Below are 26,274 nucleotides of genomic sequence, written 5' to 3' on the forward strand. Positions count from 1 at the left end.
TCTACTTCTTTGCTGAGATTTTCTATTTTCTTCACTTGTTTGAAGTGTATGATTGCTCACTAAAGCATTTTTATCATGGATTCTTTATGTCTGTGTCAGGTAATGATAACATCTGTCCCATCTTGGTGTTGGCATTTATTGATCATTATTTTTCATGCAGTTTGATATCTTACTGGTTCTGTCTGTGATGAGTGATCTTTTCTTATTGACACCTGAACATTTTTGTATTATGTTACCCAACTCTGGATCTTATTTAAACCTTCTGTTTTAATTAAATTCCTCTGACACTTCTCTGGCAGGGGAAGTGGGGACACTGACTAAATACTGCCAGGGAGAAATACAATTCAGGCATGCTACCTGTCTTTGTTCACACCCAAGGATGGGCCTTCTCATTCCTTCTGGGTGGGAGTAGACTGCCTGGATCCTGTGGTGGTCTCCATTTATCATCCTAACTATGTAGTTAATAATAGGATAAGAGCAAAATGGAGGCCCAACATTTTAAGTGTGGTCAACAAAGCAGCTTCAGGAAGATACAGCTTCAAGCTCCCCAGGGAACACCACCTGTCCATTTCATGCAGATCACTGGGGAAAGGGTTTGAACAAAAGGGGAGTCAATGAATTTGGAATGGAGTAGGGGAGGTGCTTGCCTGTCAATCTAGCCTGGAAAAAAAGACCATTGGCTAGAAAGGTGGACCCCAATGCAGGCCTGTGAAATCTTGGAAGTTTAAAATCTCGAAAGAGTTCCTTTTCTCACTTGCCTTCTAGTTCTCTCTCACTCTCTTGCTCCATGACCCACACTTGCCCCTTTGCTAGCCTGCCATGTGGCCTTAGCAGCTGCATGCCCCATAGCCATGGGGACCCCACACACAATGACTGAAGCTGGGAACACAAGCTAAACTAGCCAAATGTCAGATTGGACTGCGCTTTAATGTGGAGCAGTAATTCTGGGCAGTGGCCTTAATTCTAGCTCTGCTGAGGACACAGCTGGAAGGATGTGACAAAAGGATGAAGATGGGACTTTGGAGAAAAACTCCCTTAAGTTTACATCATTAATAAAGCTTTCCACAAAATCCCATCCTCTGGGGGCCTCAGTAAATTATTTTCCCCTCACCCCAAGAGTTTCACTTCCACCGATAACACAGTGATGCTGTGTAAGCCTCTATCATCTGATGAGGATGAAAGTCTAGCTTCCTGATTGGCATACTCTGAACTCTTCTGTAATGGGTGTGGGGGGTTGGGATTGCCTCATTGCAGCCTCACAAAGGTGGAGGTCTCTGTTCCTTACTTTGCCTTGCTGGTGGAGTGAGGCATAGTTTTTTGTGTGTTTTCCTGTTATGTTAGGCTGGAATATACTGGTTATATAAAATGTTGTCTTGTCTGGCAGTAGGCTTTTGTTGGACTTTTTCTTTTATGTCTGCATCCATGGGCATTTCTGGGTTACCAATATCTTTAGCTCTAAGTTTGGAATATATGGGGCAAGGAGGGAACTCAGCACTCTGTCATTCTTTTGGTCTTGTCTGTCTTTTTTATTCCATTTTTCAGAGCGGCCTTGTTGGGTTTTTGTTATTTGTTTGCTTGCATTTTTAAATTATTCATAATGTTCAGAGTTTTTAGTTGTTTATAGCATGGGAAATAAAAAAAAGTTGCATCTACTATATCTTTCCAGAAATGGAAACAGCAGCTTCTTATAAAGTTATACATAAATCTTCATGTAATCTAGCAATTGCCCTTTTGAATACTTGACTCAGAGAAATGAAGACTTATATTCACACAAAAATATGGCATGGAAGTTTCAATAGTTTTATTTATAATGGCCAAAGATTGGACACAAGCCAGTGTCCTTCATTGGACAAATGGGTAAACAAACTATGGTATGACCACACATGGAATACTATTCAGTAATGAAAAGGAACAAACTCTTGATGTATGCAACTACTTGGATGAATCTCAGTAACATTATAGTAGACAGGGGGGAAAAGCCAATTTCTTTCTTTAATTTTTTAAAAAAATATATTTTATTGATTTTTTACAGAGAGGAAGGGAGAGGGAGAGAGAGTTTGAAACATCGATGAGAGAGAAACATCAATCAGCTGCCTCCTGCACACCCCCTACTGGGAATGTGCCTGCAACCAAGGTACATGCCCTTGACCAGAATCGAACCTGGGACCCTTGAGTCTGCAGGCGGACACTCTATCCACTGAGCCAAAGGGCACCAATTTCTAATAGTGACATATCGTATGATTCTATTTATATAACATTCTAAAAGTTACAAAATTAAAGCCGATGCGGTTTCACTAGTTGCCAGGGGTTTGGGTTGGGAGAAGGATATTGCTATTAAGGGTTAATACAATACAGTTTCTCTGTGGTGATGGAACAATTCTGTATTTGACTGTGGTGATGTGTACTCAAATTTATACTTGTGATGAATTTCATGGAACTACACAAAGACACACACAACACAAATTAGTGCATGTGAAAACTGTTAAAAATCTATGTAAGATCTGCATCCAAGTGAATTACATTGTACCCATGTGAATTTCCTGGTTTTTGACATTGTGTTATGGTTATATTTATCATGGTTATGTTCACTGGGGAAAGCTGGTGAAAGGTAAACAGGAGCTCTATGTATTTGTGTAACTTCTTGTGAGTCTTAAACTACTAGTATTTCAAAATCAAAAGTTATAAAAAATAATAGCTTGTAACAATGCTTTAAAAGATTTTTAAAAATTGATATGTTGGCTACACAGAAAGTTAAAATGTTTTATATGGTGTATTGATTGTTCTGTATTTTTCCCTCCTCCCACTCAGAATCCTCTACGTTCTTCTCTGGCTATCCCCTTGCCCCAAGAGGCTAACTTTTATTGACTATATCACCTAGCCACCTCTTCTTCCACATCTCCAGTTTTTATCAGACTCTGCTAGTTACTTTCTCTCTTCTTCTTCCTAAGACCTAGCAGTAGAGGCAGCTCTTTTTTATTGTTAGTATCTTTGTTGGTTTCTGTAACCCTGCCTGCATCTCTGGGCTTAGCCCTTTTATTTAATACTTTTTCAGTTAAAACCTTTGAGTGTGCTACCTGTTCCTGTCAGTCCCCTGATGTATTTGGGGAAAAAATAGATAAATTAAATGGAATTACATATGATTTGTAACTCATATGAAAACAAAGATTTACTCTCCCTAGTATACAAAGAGTTTCTACAAAAGGATAATAAGAAAGCTAACAACCAAAAGAAAAATGGGCAAAGGGTATGAACAAGCAGAAGAGAAATTTCAGATGGCCAAAAACATGTGAAAATATGTGCCCACGTTAGTATTTAGAGAAATACAAATTAAAACAACAATGAAATAATTTTTTTACTTATATGATGGGGTCAGATTACCATTTAGGACTGAAGAATTATTCTTGCTACTGAGAGTGTGGGTGGCTGACAACTCTCAATTGATTCCTTCTCCAAGAATGTTTCTCAGTCAGAGAGAGAGGTCTTGACCAAGATTATGCCCTCTCCCTGAGTTGGATTCATGATGTGAGATACAGAAGTCCAACTCTGCCTCCAGGCTCAACAACTCTAAAGGGCTATTTTCCAGGGAACCCAACCCACAGCACAGCATGTGTGAGCCTGTAGGGGCATAGGAACTCATAGTGTGAATTGTTGCAGTCTCTTTTGGAAAACAATCTCACATAATCAGTTAAAAAGATAAACATATATCTTCTGACTTACAATCTTAATTTTCAGAGTTAAAAACAAGAAAACAGTACACAAGGATATATGTGTATACCATGTATACTGCAATTATATTTACTAGATTAAGTGAAAGCCTAAATATGTGTTTATAGAGAAATGATCTACCAATAGAGGAAAGATATGTCTATGATTTGAGATTATTATGAGGGTACTAAGAAGAATGAACTAGATGTGTATCTGATGGCATGCTGAGGATACCTAAATATCAGTGATATAATGTAGAATAATAATAAAAGAAGAAAAGCAAGTTACAGATGTGTATGGGAGTGCATATGTACATGGGCCCTGGAATAGCTCATGGAAGATCAACAAATATCAGTGACTGTTTGAAGAACATGTTTTATTGGGGCTGCTCTTCAGCCAAAATGTGCTTGCCTGGCCATGCTTGTTATTGATGGTGATGACCACTCTGATTGGCTGGGTGTGTATCCTGATTAGTCACTGCCTGTGCTATTCTAGTTAATTATTTTGATTTTATCTCTGCCTATAAAGCATATTGTCAGCTGACTGACAATGTTTGAAAGCCTGTTTATATATAGAGTTGGCAACAGAAACAACAATGTATAGATTCAGTAAGTCACATTTGCATTCAGATTGTGCCAGACATTTGGATAGAAAAGGAAATAATTCAACTGAGATATTGTATTATATTACAAATATAAGTAATTAGAATTCTAATTAAAACTTCTAATTCTATCTGGTAAGCTCCCTACAATAGATACTCCTTTTGCATTATGACTTGCATATAGAAAGAGAGAAAGATTATACAATTTATAATTGAATAGTGACAGAGCATTATTTCTTATTACTCCCACCATGGGCTTCTGGAGTATTGGAGTGTATATTTAGCAGTGCCAAATTCTGAAGTTTAGGAGATACTGTTGTAAAGTATAACATACATTAGAGATGCATTGGGAAGAGAGAAAAGTGACATTTTATTAAGGACTTTGAGTTAGTTGGTGGAGTAATAAGCTTATTTTGAGTTTTGTATGATTTATATTACCTTTCTACTGGATAAAATACAATAGTAGAATGAGAGAGTATTTTGATTCATTTTATAAGTAAATAGATGGTTATTTAAATAAATACAGGGTGAAGCAAAAGTAGGTTTATAGGTGTGAGTAGGCAAAAACACAATTCACCCTTGTATTAATATCTATTAATTATTGTATTATTTCCTGTACAAACAACTGTAAGCCTACTTTTGCCCCACCCTACATTTGCAGGCTAGAGTTTGCTCATTTGTATTTGATATGACCTGACGCTGCAGAAGGGCAAAGGATCTCATTATCACCCCGGTCTTTACAAGAAAGGGTCTCCAGTGCATGACGTGGCAATTTGTCGCCTATATTTGGATGGGTTTAGACAAAACCTTGCATCATTTAGAGTTCACTTCCTTTGACAGTACCTTTTAACATCTTTCTTATTGTTCCATTTGTGGGTCACTGAAAAGCATTCATGAAGACTTTGTGGTTTAGGGAGCAAGTGAGGCTGTTGTCTAATTTGTTGTAATTGCTTAACTCATTCAAATAGTTTAATTTACCTCCGAATATGTTCAGCAGCTTAGAAGAGAGTTGTTTGTTCAAACATGAAATCCTTATAATTAGAAAAAAGTTATATGGGTTTGTGTTATATAAACTATAGCAAACTTTCTCCCTGCTTAATTAATGTTGAAATAATAACCTTCGTTTAGTTCTTTGTGGGGGGAAGCAGGAGAGGAAAGATTACGTATGGAAAATTTAGGCTTTAAAGAGAAGTAACACACATTTTTCTCTGTGAAATACTTTTCCCCCTTAAATCTCCTCCTAAGTACCATTTGGACTTCTGCCTGAGGGAGTGGATTAGCTGTATCTTTTTTCAGTCTGAAATTAACCCCCTCCCTGCAAATTGCTACAACTCTCTGCTTTCAGGTTACTAAACTGCAGGGAAGTACACAAAATGTTCTTTCTCTTTCCAGCCCAATTTATCTTTGAAGTGCCAAGAAGTGATATTCTGGCAGCATGTAAATCTGAAATTCTGTTTTGTTTCAACAACAACAAAAAAAAGGGGGGAAGAAAAAAATAAAAATTATCACTCAGGCATGGTTCCCTTCAAAGTGGCAATCTTTTTTTCCTAATCTTTTTCTGTCTCAGTATCTGTGAGATGTCTCATTAATGGACTGGTATTCCTGACACAATACTTTTTAGGAGTTAAATTTCTGGCTAAATGTATGCCACATTTTTAGTGACAAGATAGCATACAGGGAAAATGGGAAATAATACCGGAGTCTTGAATAATGTTGTTAGCTCATCTTCCATGAGTTAATTACATTTCTTCTCTTAAAAAAAGAAAACTATTAAAACTTCAATTTCACATTATGTTGCTCTCACAAATACATCAGTTAGTAGTATAGATATTGAGCCATTACTGAAAATGAATTTTTGTTGGCTGGATACTACTACCAGGAAGAACAATGTGAAAAAAACGGGGGGAGAATTTATCTTTCCATGTCTACACAAACTTGTCCGCAGCCCAGTTTAGTGTAACTGCACACTTTTTAAAAGAAGTTATCTACTAGACTTGGTTTAGCAATCTCCCAGAATTTAGGTCCTCCATATTTTTTTTCTTCCAATATTTAGGGAGTCTGAAATTAACTGAAAATGATTGTTTCTGCCTCTGCTTATAAAATAAAAGTAAAATGGAGTTAGGCAAATTTATTTTAGGGTGAGCTTACTCTTTTTTTATATGGCTAAATCTATTCAGTAGTTTAAATGTTAGATGCTAAGTCAAATATTATAGACTGTGAACGTTATAAACTGTGAAGGGTAAAAGCTACAAATAAATTGGAACGATACATGCCATTAAGGGAAAGAGTTCAGAAATCAGCCATAGAAAATGATTAAAATGAAAAAGGCAGGCAACACCAACCATTGGTGCAACTGAGGTTCTTTTCTTCTGGGGGAAGTGCTACCATTTTGGAAAGCTGGCAGCAAAACAACAGCTAAATAGACATTTACCTTCTGATTCAGCAATTTCATGCCTAGGTGCACATCTAAGAGAAATGAATCCTTATGTTCTTCAAGGACATGCACAAGAATGTTTATAAGAGCACTATTGTCATTAATCCCAAAATGGAAATAATCTACAGGAGTATGGATGAATTAATTGTGGCACATTGTTACAAAAGAATAATATAGCAAAAAAGGTGAGTCAACCATAAGTACATACAATGACATGGATGAATTTCATGAGGTCAGTATTGAATAAAAAAAAATGGGAAATCAATGAGTATATCTACTATTATTCAATTTTCTTCAAATCCTATTATTCAATAAACTTCAAAAACAAGTAAAAATAATCTATGGTATTACAAGTAAGGTGGTGGTTAGAATTACAGGGTAGTAACAAGAAGGGTGCACAAGGGGACTTCTGGAGTCCTGGTGATGTTCAGTTTCTTGATCTGTGTGCTGGTTACCTTAGTATGTTCACTTTGTGATTTTTACATATATATTTACTCCAGTAAAAAAGATTAAAAAGAAAGAATGAAGAAAAAAGCCAGCTATAGAAATGAAGACTATCGGCAGCCTAAAAGTGTTTGTGTTTTGTTTATTTCAACCATGAAAAGAGTTTAAGAAAGAAATATATGATTAAACTCTATGAAAATTTGAGAGTCAAAGTTTATACTCTCCAAGTGTCCAAGGCTAATTGTTTGAACAGAATGTACGGCAGTTCCCACATTGTTTCAAACTTTCCTGATCTTTAGAATTGTGGAAGCTTGTCAACTATATTGACTCTAGGTTCTTCTTTTTAAATTGATTTTTAGAGAGAGTGACAGAGAGAGATAGAGATAAATAGATAGAGAGAAAACCATTGATTTGTTGTTCCACTTACTTATGCATTCACTGGTTGGTTCTGTTTTTTAAACATATATGTGTGTATTACATTGTGCTATGGTTATATTTATGTATATATATATGTTATATATATATATATGTTACATAGCACAATGTAACATATATATATATGTTACATTGTGCTATGGTTATATATATGTGTGTGTGTATGTGTGTGTGTGTGTGTGTGTGTGTGTATTTCAGAGAAGAAGGGAGAGGGAGAGAGAGATAGAAACATTAATGATGAGAGAGAATCATTGATCAGCTGCCTCTTGCACGCCCCCCACTGGAGATAGAGCCCACAACCCAGGGATGTGCCCTTGACTGGAATCGAACCTGGGACTCTTCAGTCCGCAGGCCGATGCTCTGTCCACTGAGCCAAACCAGCTAGGGCCACTGGTTAGTTCTTATATGTGCCTTGGGGATTGAACCAGCAACCTCGGTGAATCAGGGGGACATGTTATGCTAACCAACTGAGCTACCTGGCCAGGGCTCTAGGTCCTTTTTTAGGACATTCTAATTTAGTGTGCCTAAGATGGGGCCAGGTACCTTATTTTTTAGGTTATTTTTTTTAAGGACAAATGTTTTATTTGGTAACAAGGACTATAAAATGAATTCTTAATTCATTTGATCTCTTCTGGTAACTGAACTGAGATAGTCAAATGGATATCAGTGTACAAGAATTCCCGTGGAGTCCTTGATCTTTTGTAAAAGTGCAGAGATGCTTGAGTTATGTGACTTGCAATTTTTATTTTCTAGACAATGTATCAGCAATTCCTACATTTTCCTTCCTGTCTTCAAATTTCATGACAGGAAACAGAAGTACTTCCTTGACATTATTGGAGTCTTTAAAAAAACCATGGTCACTCAGTTGATACTCATGCCCCAGCCATCTGTGGGGGGCAGCCCATATTCCAGGGAAATGCAGAAGTTTTCATCTATAAACATGTTCTTCAAAAAGCTGCCGCTGCCTCATGGGGTCATTGCTTAGTTCCCTCTTCGTGACAAAAAGCTAAAATGCTCAGTCAGACTGTATTTAGAGCGGTGCCATTTTGACAAAGGGCTCATTATCTGTGGGTGAGCACAGATGAATGCAAGATCGGTGCATGTCACTTCCAGGAACTCCCCACAAGCTTATCAAAGAGCCTGGCTGTGGTCCAAGGTAGAGGGCATTCAACAGCTTTTGTCACATGCATATCAAGCATTTTGTGAGTTTTTCTCATTTCAGAGAGGTTAGTTTCCAGCAGCTTCACTCCTAGGGCTTCCTCAAGCTCTTCTACATGCTGATTCTTCAGAAGGGTGGGGTAAGGTCAATCTTGTAGGCGTGGCCCTCTGGGCCATCTGAATGGTAGATCACTTGCAACCGCCTATAATGTGCTTCACCATCCTGGAAATCATCTTCTCCATGATTTCAACAAGATTGTGATAGTCTCATAGGCCAAGTAGAAATCACAGGTGCTGAACTCAGGATTGGGAGTCATATTAAGTCCTTCATTCCAGAACTGGCATCCAATTTCATCCATGTCATCAACCACCAGCATCTTATGGAAGAGTTCTGGAGCAATTCTCATATATACATTCAGGTCCAGCTCATCATGGTAGGTGATGAAAGGCTTGGCCACAGCACCCTCTGGGATGATGTTTATCATGAGAGCTTCAGTCTCTAGGAATTCCAACTCATCCAAGAAACTTACATTTTTAAAAATTGATTGATTGATTATAGAGAGCAAGGAGAGAGAGAGAGAGAGAGAGAGAGAGAGAGAGAGAGAGAGAGAGAGAGAGAGAATATGTTGTTCATCTTATTTATGCATTCACTGGTTGATTCTTATATGTGCCTGAACCAGGGTTAGAACCTACAACCTTTGTGTATGGGGAGGACCCTCTAACCAATTGAGCTAGCCAGTGAGGGCCAAGACACTTCTTATATATGTGATGATCTTAGAGCAGAGGATAAATTTCTGCCTCACAAAGTCATTCAGGATCAATCCCAAGTATCCCTGACTGACATATTGTGTTTCCTTGTCTCTGAGGCCAAAGTGGAGATGAGGTAACATATGAAAGCAGTGTGATCTCATAGGGAATGATGCTCAGCTCACCCTTCTTGATTTTCCCAGGATTTCCCTGAACTCCAATTATGCCTCCCTGACACAGTTTGTTATTGATATGGTAAATTGTTCTTCTGATTTATGATTCCTGTAATTGGCCATGACTTGAAACTTGACCCCATCTCCTCTAAGGGCATAGAAGTTGAGTTTTCCCCCAGAAGCTCTTTTGGCATGGATTCAAACTGCCACCTTTAAGGTGATGTCACTCTGATGGTCTCCAGGCTGCAAGTGACTATATTCTTTGATGAGGTGAGTGAGGGAAACATCTATATGGAACTTGTGTGGTTATGGGTCCTCCCTATTGGACTTTAGTTGATAGACTGCTTGTCTGTGGGTCTTACAGTATTGGTTTGGGTCCAGGTTTTCCTCACTGGCAACCACATCATTGTCAGTGATATGGTTGGTGGCAGCAGCATTGGCTCGTTTCTCATTGAGCTTTACTGTTGGACCTCCTTCTCCGCTACTTTCTTCTCAGCTTTCAGCTGCCTCTTTAGCTCATTTTTTGCTTAGTTTTGGCTCGCCTCCATCCACATGCACCTCAGGCCTCAGCCATTTCTCTAGAGGATCTAACCTTAAAGGTGGTATCTTTATTTTTAAGGCACAACTTGATTAATCTGATGATTAGTCAAAAAGTGGGAAACAGAATTATGTGATTCTTCTTTTTTTTAATTACAGCAAAAAATGACATAGCTCAAATTATTTCTGTTTCTCCTTTGTCCTCCCACTTATCTCCAATTCCATTTTGAGCAGTGATTCTCAAACTTTGCTTTATGTACCTGTTAAAAATGCAAATTTCTTGCCCTGGCTGGGTGATTCAGTTGCAGGGTACATAAAGCAAAGTTTGTTTTGATTTGGTCCCCTGTTGGGGCGTGTGCAGGAGGCAACTGATCCATGTTTCACTCTCACATTGATGTCTTATACTCTCTCCCTTCCTCTTCCTCTCTCTCTCTCTGAAATAATCAATAAAAACATATCCTCAAACATAAGTTTGAAGAGAGATATATACATTTTTCATAAGCACATTAGAAACAGCTCAGATTAGGAAACAGCTGGTTTCAGTGTGTATTGAAAAAATAGGGCCTGGAGGAAAATAATACACTGGCTAAACATATATGTGGCTTAGTTTATTCACTTCATGGCTAGGCTAGTTATCTAGCATTGGTTATTATCAAGTCTCTAATAAATATTAAAGTCATGGAGAGGGAAGGTGTGTCTCATTTCTTTCTTAGCAGTAACTTCACAGCCTGTAAATGTACTGCTTAACCAATGAGCATTAGGGGAGTCGTAAGGTCCAGATGATTTAAGTTATTTTTATCATGGTTTTATTATAACCTGGAGAAAGTGAGTTTCCTTTTATATTTATATCACCTTTAATAAAACAGTAATCATTTTGCCAATCTCTAGGTTTATTGAGTACCTATTATGTACTTCGTTTCTGAAATATCATTTCGTCCCTGTCATTCCATGGGCTCTAATTGGAGGCTTAGGAGCAAAAAGGATTCATTTTACAAATGGCACAGGGCCTCATGAATTTTGATGTTTCACTCCTCAGAATTCGAAAATAGGTGTTAGACTGCTTATAGTTCTTTGATAAGCATTCTGTTAAAATCAAAATGCAGAAAAAAAATAAAAATGCAGAAAAATGGTTTTAGCTTATCGTAATGCAGATTCATTCAGTCCTTGTAAATTGTAATCATGGTTCTTTCTCCAATTAAGGAAAAAACAAATTATTCAGTTTCCTAGAAACTTTGCTTGCTTACCACCTTGTCTGTGTGCATTAAGCAGTTGCTGTTAATTCTAGAAGAATATTATTTTATTATTTCAGGAATGCAGAGATACAGGGAATGGAAAAGAAGAAAAAGACTATTATCCTATAATTAAATGATCAGTTATATTCAGTTAAGAAAATACTTCTTAAAAGTTTAAAGAGCCCTGGCTGCTGTGGCTCAGTTGGTTGGCCCTTGTCCCCTGTGCCAAAATGTCATCAGTTCAACTTCCAGTCAAGGCATGTGCCTGGGTCAGGGGCTCAATTCCTGGTAAGGGGTGTGTAGGAGGCAGCAGATGGATGTTGTTTTGTTCTCCCTCTCCAATCCTCTGTCTCTAAAACATAATAAAAATTATCTTTTTAAAAAAGTTTAAAGGTATGTGTAAGCATGAGTTTAATGCAAACTGGAATCAGTTTTCAGTTTTTATCAGTTATGTTTACCAAATCTATTTTAGAACATGATGGTCTTAGGTAAAATTAGAGATCAATCCTAATATATAAAAAACCCTGGGTCCCTCACAATCACCAGAGGCTCAACCAACTGGAAGTCAGTCCTGCAGTCAGCGCTGGGTTGCCGTGGTGACCTAGCACTGACTGTTGAGGGGGCTGTGAATCGGGCCAGGAGAGAGGCCTGAAGAGATAAGCAGGGTCCAATCTGTAGCCTCTGTGGCAACTTGCCTCTCTCTTTCTCTCAGGGCTGGCCAGCAGCCGTGCCTCCATTTCTCTCCAGGCCTCCACCAGGGCTGCTGATCAGCCCTCCCTTTTTCATCAGGCCCTGTTGATAGGCCCAGAGACACTGACTGGCATAGAAACCAACCAATCAGAACCAAATCTGGGTGAGGTGTGAGGATCCAATGGCTGCCTAGGTGGTGGAGCTTATGATGCTGACTGGCATAGAAACTGTCCAATCAGAATGAAATCTGGGTCAACTGTGAGGAGCCAATGGCTGCCTAGGGGGCGGAGCTTTTGACACTGACTGGCATAGAAACCGACCAATCAGAAACAAATTGGCCAGCAGAGGAGGGCAGTTGGAGGCAAGATCAGGCCTGCAGGGGAGGGCAGTTGGGGGTGAGATAAGGCCTGCAGGGGAGGGCAGTTAGGGGTGATCAGGCAAGCAGAGGCAGTTAAGGAGCGATCAGGCCATCAGGGAAGGGCAGTTGGGGGTGACCAGGCTAGCACGGGAAGGCATTTGGGGGAGACCAGGCCAGCAGGGGAGGGCAGTTGGGGCATAAGACCAGGAGGGGAGGGCAGTTGGGAGTGAGATCAGGCCAGCAGGGGAGGGCAATTGGGGGTGAGATCAGGCTGGCAGGGGAGGGCAGTTGGGGGCAATTGGGCCGGCAGGGGAGCAGTTAGTTGTTAATCAGGCCAGCAGGGGAGTGGTTAGGGGTGATCAGGCTGGCAGGCAGAAGTGGTTAGGGGCAATCAGGCAGGCAGGCAGGCAGGCAGGCGAGCGGTTAGGAGCCACAGTCCCAGATTCTGAGAGGGATGTCCGACTGCTGGTTTAGGCCCGATCCTGTGGGATCGGGCCTAAACCAGCAGTAGGACATCCCCTGAGGGGTCCCAGATTGGAGAGGGTGCAGGCTGGGCTGAGGGACACCCTCCCCCCTCCACAGTGCATGAATTTTGTGCACCGGGCCTCTAGTATAAATATAAACAGCAGTCTTTGGCATGGTGAAATAGCCATTTTGTTGTGTGTGTGTGTGTGTGTTTTTTGGTTTGTTTGTTTTTGTGGTGGTAGGGTTTTTTTGCATGGTGTTTAGTACAAAATAAGGAGGTGGTATGGCCAGGTGGAATAACATCAGGATTTGGTATCATAAAATCACATTTGAGTTCTGGCTCTGTTTTGATATACTGAGTTTTGGGGCCATGTCACATAACCCCTCTAGATCTCAATTTCTTCATATAAAAGGCTATATGAATTGATTGTGAGTCCATGGAATTATTATTATTTTATATTGTTTGTTTACCAGAGTGTGAATATCATGGGGGCAGAGATTTTTATTTTTATTTTTATTTTGGTCTGTCTTATTCATTATAGTATGCCAAGTAATCAACATTTACTACTAAATATTTCTTAACTGAACAAATCACTAAAATAGAAATACTGAAAATACTATAACAACAGAAAATCTGCACACATTCTAGCTACTGCTCTTACTACTGTCAGAATATTATTAAAAGTCATGAGGCTACCAGAGAATAGCAACATGGGAACAAAGAAAGAATAAAAGGAAAGGAGAGGAGAGGGAAAAGAGGGGAGGGCAGGGGAGGGGAAGAGAGGAAAGGGGAGGTGAGGAGAGGATAGGAGAGGGGAGAGTAAGGGAGGGGAGAGGAAGGAACAGAAAGGGAGGAGAGAGGAGAAGGGAGGGGAGGAGTGGGGTCTCTATCTTACACCATACACAAAAGTTAGCAACTCAAAATGGACTAAAATCTTAAAAATAATACCTGAAACTATAAAACTCAAGAAAGCATAGGATGTAAGCTCCTTAACATTGGTCTTAGAAATGATATTTTTGGAGTTGACACCAAAAACAAAAGCAAAAATGGGCAAATATAATAAGTGGGACTACATCAAGCTAAATGCTTTTGCATAACAAAGGAAACCATCAGCAAAATGAAAAGTCAACCTACAGAATAGGAAAAAAATCTTTGCAAACCACATATCCAATAAGGGGTTAATATCCAAAATATATAAGGAACTCATATAATTCAATAGCAAAGCAAACAAAAAACAATAAAAAATGGTCAAAGCAGCTGAACAGATGTTTTTCCAAAGAAGGCATACAAATAGCCTGCAGGTATATGAAAAGATGCTCAACATAACTAATCATCAGGGAAATGGCAATCAAAGCCACAATGAGATATCACCTTACACCTATAAGGATGCCTCCTATCAAAAAGACAAGAGATAACAAATCCTGACAAGAATGTGGAGAAAAGGGAATCATCTCTTTTACACTGTTGAGGGGAATGTAAACTGACACAGCAACTATGGGAAACAGTATGAGGATTCTTTCACAAAATAGAATTACCATGTGATCCACATCTGGGTATATATCTAAATGAAACATAATCATTATCTTGAGGAGATATGTATACTCCCATGTTATATTGCACCATTATTCATAATAGCTAAGGTATGCAAACAATCTAAGTGTCCATCAGCAAGTGAATAGAGAGCGTCCAGTCAAGATAGTGGAGTCAGTAAATGCTGTACTCAATCTGCCTACAACCACATGAGAATTACAACTAACCTATAAAACAAGCATCATTCAGAACCACCTGAAATATATCTGAACAGAAGTCCTATAACTTAGGATATAAAGAAGCCTCATGAAAACTGGTAGGCAGGGTAGAGACATGGAACGGGCTGGTCCCACACCCATGTGTCATTGTTAAAATTGAGAGGGACATTGTGGCTGTGGAAGTCCCCACTGAGGAGCGAGAGGTTCCATCCCCACATGAGGACCCCAGCTCAGGGTTTCAGTGCCTCAAAGAGAAGTCCCCATATTTTCTGGCTGTAAAAAATGATGGAGATTTTGGCTAAGATTGTTGTCTGCTGGAGTCCCAGGCATCTTTCTTAAAAGGCCTGCACACAGACTCACTGGGACTCATTTAATCTGAGCTCCAGCACTGGCGCAGCAGCTCTAAAAGCACCAGAAACATAGGGGAGGAACTAAATTGTCCAGTGAGGGCTGGAAACACAGTTTTGCCCCAGACAGAAGTGCTGGCAGAGGCCTTTTTTTTTCTCTTTTTCTTTTTTTTCTGAGCCCTCCCCCAACAGAGTTAGCAGGCAGATCCCATATCTGAATCTTCAACTTGGCTAACACTTTTTACCTGCCCTGGTGATTCCCTGTGACCCTGCCCCACCCAACTTGTAGGGCCACCCAAGCAGTTTACAGTGATTTCCACACAAATGGCCTGTTTTGGCTCATACTTTGGACTTTCCTAAAATCTCGCAAAGGTTTATAAATCCCAAACAAGAATCATCTGGTGTTGGCTTCCTTCATACTTCTTGCTAAGGGGCCTCAGGACCAGCACTAGCAGTAGCTGGCCTTGTTTTCCAGCTTCTGGGCACCTTCAAGCCCAACAAAGTAGCAGCCATGTGCAGATTGCTTTGTAGCTCATGCCAGGTGACTGTAAGCAGGGCACACAGGTGGTGGTTGACCTTGGCCTGCACCTTCTGGTAAGTGCCCAAAGCTAGGGCACTTGGTAGAAAGCTTCAGATTTTGCTCTAGTACCACCCAACCACCTCCACCAGTGACACACTCAAGGGGTGGACTAAATCGGGCACCAGGGCCCTGCTGAAGTATATCATGCTCTGTGTGTTGGCCCCTGCATGGTAGATCCTCCATGGTGGTGGTGACCAGACCTTATAGCCAATCAGCCTGGGGGTAAAGTCCTCCCACTGTATATCAAGAGCAATCAAGGATCAACTATAAGAGGGTATAGATAGCTCACATGGGGCTTTGGGGTACACCAGGTGTGCCCAACTTGGGCGACCAAGGAGGTTATGCCACTGGGCCCTATAGGATACCTACTATATAAGACCATTCTACCAAGACTGGGAAACATAGCAACTCAACCTAATACATAGAAACAAATACAGGGAGGCGGTCAAAATGAGGACACAAAGAAACATGTCCCAAATGAAAGGACAGAACAAAATTCCATTAAAAGAACTAAACAAAATGGAGACATTCAATCTACCAGATGCAGAGTACAAAACTTTGGTTATAAAGATGTTCAATAAACTTAAAGGAAGAGTGATGAACTTAGTGAGAACTTCAACAAAGAAATAGGAAACATAAAAATGGAGATGGAAAACATAAAAAAGAACCAGTCAAAAACAAAAAATACATGAACTGAAATGAAGACCACATTATAGGGAATCAACAGTAGTGTATATGGAGCAGAGGATCAAATCAGGAATTTGGAAGGTAAGGAAGCAGACAACACCCAATCAGAACAGGAAAAAAAAAAAAACACACACCAAAAATTTGGGATAGTTTAAGGAGTCTTTGGGACAACTTGAAACTTACCAACATTCACATCATAGGGGTACTAATAGGAGAAGAGAGAGCAATTAATTAAAAACCTATCTGAAAAAATAATGACTGAAATAGACATGAAAGTCCAGGAAGTACAGTGAGTCCTACAAGATGAACCCCAAGAGGCCCACACCAATACACATCATAATTAAAATGCCAAATGTTAAAGACAAAGAGAGAATCTAAAAACCAGCAAGAGAAAGACAAATAATTACCTACAAGGGGGCTCCTATAAAACTGTCCGCTGATTTCTCAACAGAAACTATGCAGGCTACAAGGCATTGGCATAAAATATTTAAAGTGATGAAAAGCAAGGCCCTACAATCAAGATTACTCTTTCCAGCAAAGCTATCATTTAGATTTGAAGGACAGATAAAGAGCTTCTCAGACAAGAAAAAGTATAAGGTGTCCATCATCACCAAACCAGTATTATAAGAAGTGTTAAAGGATCTCTTTAAGAAGAAGAAAACAAAAGATAAATATATGAATAATAAAATGACATTAAATACATATAGAGTAACAATTACTTTAAATGCAAATAAATTAAATGCTTCAATCAAAAGGCTGAATAGTCAACAAAACATGACCCTTACATGTGCTGTCTACAAGAGACTTAACATTGAAAGACAAACACAGACTAAAAATAAAATAAAAGGATTGGAAGGATATTTCATGAAAATGAAAACAAAACAAAAAAATTTTAAAAAGCTGTGGTAGCACTACTTATACCAGAAAAAAAGAGACTTTAAAGTAAAGGCTGGAATAAATATAAAGAAATACCCAGCAATTCTACTTCTGGGTATTTATTTAAAGAAACACAAGACACTAAATTAAAATAACATGTGTATCCATATGTTTATTGCAGCATTATTTACAATAGCCAAGATATAGAGGCAACCTAAAATTTCATAAATAGATGAATGGATAAATAAGTGGTACGTATATACAATGCGATATGATTCAGCCATAAAAAAGAATGAAGTCTTGCCATCTGCAACAACATAGATGGACCTAGGGTATTGCGCTGAATGACATAACTCAGACAGAGGAAGACAAATACAATGTTTTCACTTGTATGTGGAATCTAAAAAGCAAACACATAAGCAGAACAGAAACAGACTCATTGATACAGAGAACATTTTGATAGTCAGTTGGAGGAATGGGTGAAACAGGTGAAAGGATTAAGAAATACAAATTGGTAGTTACAAAATATTCATTGGTAAAGTACAGCATAGCAAATACAGTAGGTCCTCAGGTTACGTCGGAGGCCCGTTCCTACTGCGCAACGTAACGTGATTTTCGCCGTAAGTCAGAACCCACCTACGTAAGCACCTATGTCACTCACATGGAGCACATACTCAGCAGTAATGAAGTGAAACAGTAAAACAAATTTAAAAGAAAGGTAACAATTCCTGATCTTTACTTGTGGTGAATAAATAATAAGAAACATTAAGCACATACATATGTACATATATTGAAATGATGGAACTTTTTTTTTTAATAAATAAATATATGGGAGATGGCGACGTAACCATGAAATGGCGTACGTCGAGTCCGATGTAACCCAAGGACTGTCTGTATAGTCAATAATCTATATATATCTATATATATAAAAGACTAAGTGACTGTCTGACTGACCATTCGCCTGGTAGCTATGATGCCCAATGACCACCGGGGGCAGATGCTGCAACCAGTAGAGGAGGGATTAGGTTGCTGCTGGGGCACTGTTGGCCCTGAATCTGTTTCACCTGCACGCTGGATACAGAGAGGAGGGAGCCCAAATCCAGGGTGCATCACCTGAGAACTACCCTCTCGCAATCCAGGACCCCTCAGGGGATGTCCGAGAGCTGGTTTTGGCCTGATCCCCAAAGGCCAGGCTGAGGGACCCCACCAGAGCATGAATTCGTGCACTGGGCTAGTATTGTAATAACTGTGTATGGTGTCTGATGGGTACAAGCTTTATTAGGGTGATCACTTTGCCAGTTATATAAATGTGTAATCACTGGGTTGCACACCTAAAATTAATATAATACTGTACATCAATTGTAATTGAAAATTAAAAAAAACAAATGAATATATAAATAAAATGTGATAAACACACACACATACACACACTCACGCACAGCAATATTATTTAGCCTTAAAAAAGAAGTGAATACTATCATTTGTGAGAACATGATGAAACTGGGGGGCACTATGCTAAATAAAATAAGCCACAATGAGAAAAACAAATACTGCATGGTATTCCACTTGTGTGTGGAATCTATTTAAAAAAAAAAAAAAAAAAATATATATATATATATATATATATATATATATATATATATATATATATATATTGATTGTACAGAAGGGAAGGGAGAAGGATAGAGAGTTAGAAACATCAATCAGCTGCCTCCTACACACCCCCTATTGGGGATGTGCCTGCAACCTGGGACCCTTCAGTCCGCAGGCCGACGCTCTATCCACTGAGCCAAACCAGCTAGGCTGACACTATCCACTGAGCCAAATCAGCTATTTTTTTTAAAAGGTAAAACTCATAGAAACAGAGAGTAGAAAAGTGGTTGCTAGGGCAGATGATGAATGAAGTTGATGATTTAATGTGTAATATGGTGACTATAGTTCATAACACTATATTGTATAACTAAAATTTGCTTAAGAAAGTGGAATTTAAATGTTCTTGGCCCCCCCACCCCCCCACCCCCCCAAAAAAAGTGAATATGTTAGGTGAGGTGATGGACTTGTTAATGAACTCAATGGGGGGAATCATTTACAATGGATATGCATATCAAATCACCACATTCTGTACTTTAAATCTCTTCCAATTTTATTTGTCAATTGTGCTTCAATAAAGCTAGGAAAAAAAGTCACCAGAAACACTGAGTCTGCCAGTTCTACCACTCATTGTAGTATGGAATTAAGTTTATGAGCTATCTTCACATCCAAGGGAACTAAAATAAATAACAATTACTAGAGTATAACCAGGCCTAGCATATCTGGTATGATTGATCATTGTCCTTCTTCCTGGAGCTAGGGAATCCATTCATGTTCATTCCTATATTTATTAATTAAACAAAAATTTGTTGTGTTAGCAATGTTTAATAAATGGTTTCTGTCCCACGATGCTCACAGTCATGTAAGGTACAGACATTAAATGAAAATTTATACTAATTTTTCCTACTTTCTGCTTATATTCCCATCTACCCCTAAGGATCTGAGCTGATTGTTTTTATAACAGACAAGACCTATGGGTTAAGGATGTTATGGACAAAGGTATGGATTAGGCCTCACCTTAGTGCAAGAAAAAAAAATTTTTTTCAGAAATGCACAATCCTGGTCCTTTATTCAGGTGTCCTTTCCAGAATGAAATAATCCTAGAAAATTTTTATTACTGTACTTACTGCTATCACAGTAAGTGTTCCAACAGAGGAGACTGTTGAAAAAGTCCCCTAACAACTATATTAGACAACTAGACAAATTAGATCTTTACTCAGTTTATTAAAAAACTAGAGGCCCGAAGCACGAAATTCGTGCAAGGGACTCGGCCCTGGCAGCTCCAGCTTCTCCAGTCTAATTAGCATATTATGCTTTTATTATTATAGATGTGTTTCTGGTGGCTAAACCCACCCAAAGTCTGTCTTAGCCTTGGACCTCTGGTAGGAGCAAGACTGACCTTCTAAGAAGGGCCTGATGCTTTCAGGGTTCCAAAAGTGATGTGAAATGGTACTGGTCAGATGCCAGTGTCTGTGGAACATGAGATATTCCCGAGACTGTTGTTTCTGTACTGGCTCAGGCTCTGTATCTTATTTTTGCTCTAATTGTTCCTGGGACTGGACTCAGAGCTCCACTTCTTACCTGGACTTCCACTTGTCTTTTTCTTTGTTATGGTCTGACCCATTCAGATTGTTACCTGCTCTCATCCTATTGAACTCTCCTCTCTCAGCTGCATCACTAATTATTTACCCCACGCTGCAGATTAACTCATTCATTGACTATATGCTAAGGCCTACGGGGACTAATGGGCAATTCAGGCAGTGATCTGAACCCTTTCCTTGGTCACAATGCCTCCTGCTTAAACCCTGCAGACCCATGGACAAGGCTGTTTATTATGGAAGCTATGTACTTACAGAAAAAAAAAGATCATTTTGTGTGTGTGTTTCATTTTATAAATTGGAGGCAAAGATTTTAGTGTTATAGTTAATGCAGGATCGATGATCCAGTGATTTTTATTCAGAATAATGACTTTAAGAAATGCATTCATTCTAAAATGTTATTTCTTCCTTAAAGACTCCTGTTGAGTCAAATGCTTGCTTTTTTAACAAAAAGTAATTTAGAGAACCCCATCCCACCTTTTTAATTGTTATAGAGTATAATTTCAACAACAATGCATCTAATTGTAAATGCATTTGTCTTTCTTCAACCAAGACTCTAAAAATATTACAACCAAATATTAGCAGTTCTATTTATTTTCAGGTGTGCAAATATTGTTTCTGAATAAAGCAAAACATTTATAGCAGATGAAGGTCAATTTATTTAAAATTAAGCTAGATGTGACTATGTGGATAATGATTTACTTTTCTACAGCTTTATAGTTTTACAGGCTCAGGTGTGTGGCTCAGGTTTACAGGCTTTTCAACTGTTTCATCTAAGAATTCCCTTTTTTTTCCCTTTAAGTCTTGAACTTAAATGTTCTCTTTCCCATGTTTTTTGGAAATGCTTGTGGTTTTTATGAGCTGCATTTCTTTAACCTGCTGCTAGCTGAAAGCTCTAATCCTCACTTTTTACCGTTTCATCCTCAGGTTTCTGTCTATATTTAAAAAAAAGTACTCCCCCCCCGCCCCCCAGGAAGCAACTGTATCCAATTCTTGATACCTATCTTTCCTAGACAGATGCAAATGATATTTTATAATCAAGTTGAAAATAATGTTTAATACCTGCATTTTTAGCTTTTCACAGGAAACCATTTCAATGTTTAATTAATACTTTTTTTAGTTGTCATATTTTATTTTAATAGAATCTTAGCTTTTCCTGTACAGATGTAATTTGATTATGTTAACATTTCCTTTCATAGAAGGTATATTAAGAGACTTGAGGGAAAAGCCCACTTTAATGCATTGCAATCATCTTGGATTTCAAAATCCACTTTGCATATCTTGGTATACTTGAATTAATAATAAAGCTTGATAAAAAGATGAGAATTAATGTACTCAACCTGTTAGGAATAAGTAGTTGTATTGTTGATTTAAGTTTGTTGAATGAGATATCTCAGAATGCTAAAGAGGCAGACCAGCAGGTTTCAGGTGATTAAAGAAAATCCTTCATCTTGGAGGAACTTGAAGGAACATGATGCTATTTAAGTGGAATCTAATCAGGAAGAAGAAAAGCTTGCAAGTTAAAAGACGGAATGTTTCATGTCATTATTTGCAAAGCAACTGAACAAAAGGTGAGCAAGATAATTAAGTGTCTTGCTGCTAAGTAGAATTTTTCAAAGCAGGTTGATTAGAGGTCTTCCTTAAAAAAAATAAAATAAACTTCTAAATTCAGATAATCTAGTTGAAAAAACTAACTCAGTTTTAGAAATGGAGACCAGTTTGGACGAAAATTGACAGTATTGTATATGTTAGCAGATGTTCTCAGGGGTGAGCTTAATTGCTCAGCAAAATTCTCTGATCAGCTCTGAATAGTTTTAGCATTAATAATATTTTAGTGTATTTTAAGTTTTTGAAAAATGGAAATCCAAGCAGACTTAATATGCAATGGCACTAAATGGATTATTCCATTACCTTAATATGCAATGGCACTAAATGGATTATTCCATTACCTTGATTTTTCAATGGATAAATAGGATTTGATTCTTTTCCCCCATTTGCCTGAAAAACTACCAAAAGCAAATATTATTGTTCTTATTATAAAAAAGTATTTGTAACTGTCAAACCAAAATTTGATGTCACCTCTTGTATCTGCGTTTAGGATTTCAAGACATTTTGGGTGATAACATGAGGAAACTGGCGTGCCCCAGATTTTGTTTTGTAAACATGAGCTGGCAAGGCTCTGGCTTCCTTTAAGGGGTGGCCAGGTCAAAGTACTGATGGATGCATTTTAGCTGAAAATGAAAACTAGGAAGGCATGACCTTAGGCCCTACTTCTCTAACGAAGAAAGGAAACTTGAAGCTAACAAGTCATGCCAGTCAAACACACAGTAGACATATGTTCTTTTGTCAGTGTTCTTTTACTCTTTCAACATTTTAATGACTTCAAGCTTACTTAGTAATGCATACTTTGGGGGCAAACTTCCAGTAGCAGTTTGCTTCATTTATTATCAATGAATTTATTTATTCTGTCAGTCATTGCACAGCTTTATCTACAAAGAACACATTGAAAAAGTTAAACTGATCCTCTGGTCACCTGGCAGTCGACTGCCAGTATAAAATGAATAACTATCAGTCTACTTTGAGCAATTTCAAAGGGTGAAGTGAGTGTCATATTGGAGACCCCTTTGGACATCTTAAAACAATAGCAAGCCCAAACATTCTCAGCTGAAGCATGTGATCTAAATACTTGAATTTTAAAAGTGTCTGCAGAGGCAAGATTTTTTAAAGGAAAGAAATGGGGGAAAAATAGATACAGAGGCAAAGAAGCATTGAACAGACTGTCAAACTACAGCGGGAAGGCAGGGGAGGTGCGGGGGGAGGGGAGGCTGTAAGAGATCATCCGAAGGACTTGTATGCATGCATATAAGCATAACCAATGGATACAAGACATTGCGGGGGGGGGGGGGGGGGGCAGGTAAAGGCATGTACTGGGGGGTAGGGGAGGCCAGGGGGGAGGTCAATGGGGAAAAAAAAAGGAGACATATGTACTACTATTTGTAATACTTCAAACAATAAAAAAATAAAAATAAATAAAAATAGATTCTAGGCCCTCCAAGTTATTCAAAAGTTTTGGTTTTTACTTTGAATTTTGCTTAAGTGTCCTTCAACTTTGTTTGCATGTTGGAGTCATCTGAGGAACTTGGAAAAATTCTTATGCCTTGGCCATAACTCACATTGATTAAATCATAATCTATATTTTTTAAATCACTCTAGATGATTCCAATGTGTAGCTAAGGCCAGGAACCACTGATATAAGCACTAGTTGTTTTTTTATTCAATGTGTTACTTATTTTTCTGGACCTTATTAAAACAAGCACCTTGTAGCATGGCTTTCTTAATTTGGAATGCTCATATGTAAGATTTTCTATTTTAAAAATGTCCTTTTTATGGAGTTGGACTTGGGGGCATCATAAAAGGCCATTATTCAGGGCTTATGTTATTTTCACATTATTTAAGTGTATAAAGTTTTGTCATCTTGATTTGGTTTATATAGATACTTTGGTACATTTTAATGAGTGTTAGACATTTTTTATGTGAAATATCACTTCTTTCTAACCTGCTTTTTTTCTTTATCCATTACTGTTGCATCAGTTGAACAAAGATGTAACCTGCTAACTCCTCATGTTAGATCTGCTCCCAAACTGTGTTTTCTGCTTGGTGGTTTTTTGGCTACTTCTCTTGGGCCTCAGCTAGTCCAGTGCATTTCATACCTGACTCAATTCTTGATCTATATTGATAGGAGCAAGTGATAACAAGCCCCTCTTTTCTGTGTCTTAAGCAGATGGTCTTGGAGTGAATTCTTCACATTTCTTGAGAAGGCACCCAATAAGTTGTGTCCCAGTTGCTCACATTAGTCTCTAGCTCGAGTGTAAACCCTTGGCTTGGCCTTCCCCCTTCCTGTGTCATACTTCCCATGCCTGTCAAAACCCACTCAGGTTTATGGATATTACTTCCCCAAACAAATTACCTGCACCTCAACTCAATCTCTCTTGTTTAGTTTCATTGAAGCTGAAAGAGTACAGAAGGGGAAAATCATGGTAGGCACATTTTAGCGTGTGCTCCCTTTTCTGTTGAGATTTTCTATTATGCAATTTTCCTACTTAATCCATTAGTTTTATCAAACTATGATAGGGAACGATCCACTCCCAAATATTGAATGCCCAGAGAAATCCTCATTCCCATGTTATCAGTTTGTTAAACTGCTGTTGCATCGCCTGCCTTATCATCCTCTGTGATTGATTATCTTAAGTATTCTTCCTGGTGTCCTACCAGTAGCGTGTCCTATACCATTCTTGATCAGTGCCCACACCACTCATTTACTCCAGATCATGCAGCAAATGTTTTATACATTCAAACCACATAACTCAGTAGCATGAGCATAATGTTAAATGAAATAGGAAGATTTTGCAGAGAGAAAAATTATGCTGATACAGTGTGATAATATTTGTGTAGTGTAAAGTCAAGCATTTTATAGTTAGGGTTCCAGTGCGAGATAATTGCATTTTCCATTGCCCAGAAAAAAATACAGTTAACAGACATGTTAATAAGGTCAACATAGCCATTTTATTCTTCCAGCACTTAAACAGATTTCCTTTTCTTCAGCTGAGCACCAGATGTATGAAAACACATATGCTAAAACATGATGATGGCACTTTTTGCCATGAAAATTTCATAAAAGAGGAGTCACAGTTCTGCAATCACACTGACTCTTATACATACACATAGCAAATGATGTCAGATTCATCTGAACCCTTGTTTTCTCTCTCTCTCTTTTGGTTGAGTGCATGTAGTTGAAAACATGGAATTTGTATGTGTGGATGATGCAATTCCTTTGTCTGGGCTTCTTTGCAAGCCCACAGCCTGAGGATCTGTGTGATTGTTGCAGATGACCCTGATGTACTGTGTCACATCCCCTTGGCTTTTCTATGACTTCAGACACTGATGAAGTGGACAAGTTCAATTTCACCTTAGACTAACCACATTTCACCATAAGTATGAGCACGTATTTGAGATTTCTGCCCACATCCTTCTTCTATGTTGCTGGAGCTTCATCACCCAAATAACAATAGCAGCCAGAGCATGAGCATGTTATTTCCCCAGGAGAAACCATCAACTAGTGGAGTCAGGAACCCTGGATATACTTTCCAGTCTCTCAGCATTTAGGTGGGGAATCATTGGGACATCTCAGATGTTCCCTTGGATTCAAGCCCTGGTTCCCCATAGCAGTAACCTCAGTAGTGCACCCTTATATTAGTTTTTCCTTCCTCCCTCTCTGCCTCATCAATTATGCTTCCTTGGATCATGTTCCAAATAAACTATCTACACCCAAGTCCTTGTCTTAGGCCCTGATTTGGGACCACAAACTAAGACAGTGATGATAGATCAAGTATGTAATGTTTCTGAATCAATACTTATTCATCTATGAAAAGGGAATATCAAGGTCTACCTTACAAGGTGTTGAGAGAACTGGCTATAACTTATACAAAACACTTATCCCTATCCATGGAACATGCCTCAATTTCAAAACTGATAGGTAGGTTGTAAGAGTTATACAAATTTGAATGCTAATCCTAACATGATTTATATAGAGAAGGCAAGAAAGAGAGAGAGTGATCAGAACTGAGAGATGCTGCATGCATAAATACTTACCATTTTTTTAATTCTGTTATCCTGAGACAATTACCACAAGGCGTGATCAATCCCTTCATAGGACAAGCCTTTGCACTTGTGTTACCTAAGATTGAGGTGCCCTACTGTTATGTTCCTTCTTCTCTTCTTTAACAATTAGGAAGTAGGGATTTGACTTAATTTTCTTAGTTTACTTTCCTTCTATTTTCATTACATTAATCCTAACTATTAAAGCATTCT

General features: G+C 38.5%; 1 protein-coding gene and 1 pseudogene across 5 annotated transcripts in view; one reads left to right on the plus strand and one right to left on the minus strand.

Annotated features, from left to right (window-relative positions):
- Nucleotides 1-26,274, plus strand: part of MACROD2 (mono-ADP ribosylhydrolase 2) — a 1,970,509-nt gene that overhangs the window by 521,389 nt on the left and 1,422,846 nt on the right. The window lies entirely within an intron of this gene.
- LOC308255834 (lysine--tRNA ligase-like) overlaps nucleotides 8,362-26,274 on the minus strand; it is a 65,175-nt pseudogene continuing 47,262 nt past the window's right edge. Inside the window, exons 2-3 of the transcript in view lie at nucleotides 9,532-10,303; nucleotides 8,362-9,303 (exon numbers count right to left, since the gene is read on the minus strand). The product of the transcript in view is annotated as a lysine--tRNA ligase-like (transcript). The remainder of the gene's footprint in view (nucleotides 9,304-9,531; nucleotides 10,304-26,274) is intronic.

Source organism: Plecotus auritus (genome assembly GCF_963455305.1).
Source record: "Plecotus auritus genome assembly, chromosome: 8".
NCBI classification, from domain to species: domain Eukaryota; kingdom Metazoa; phylum Chordata; class Mammalia; order Chiroptera; family Vespertilionidae; genus Plecotus; species Plecotus auritus.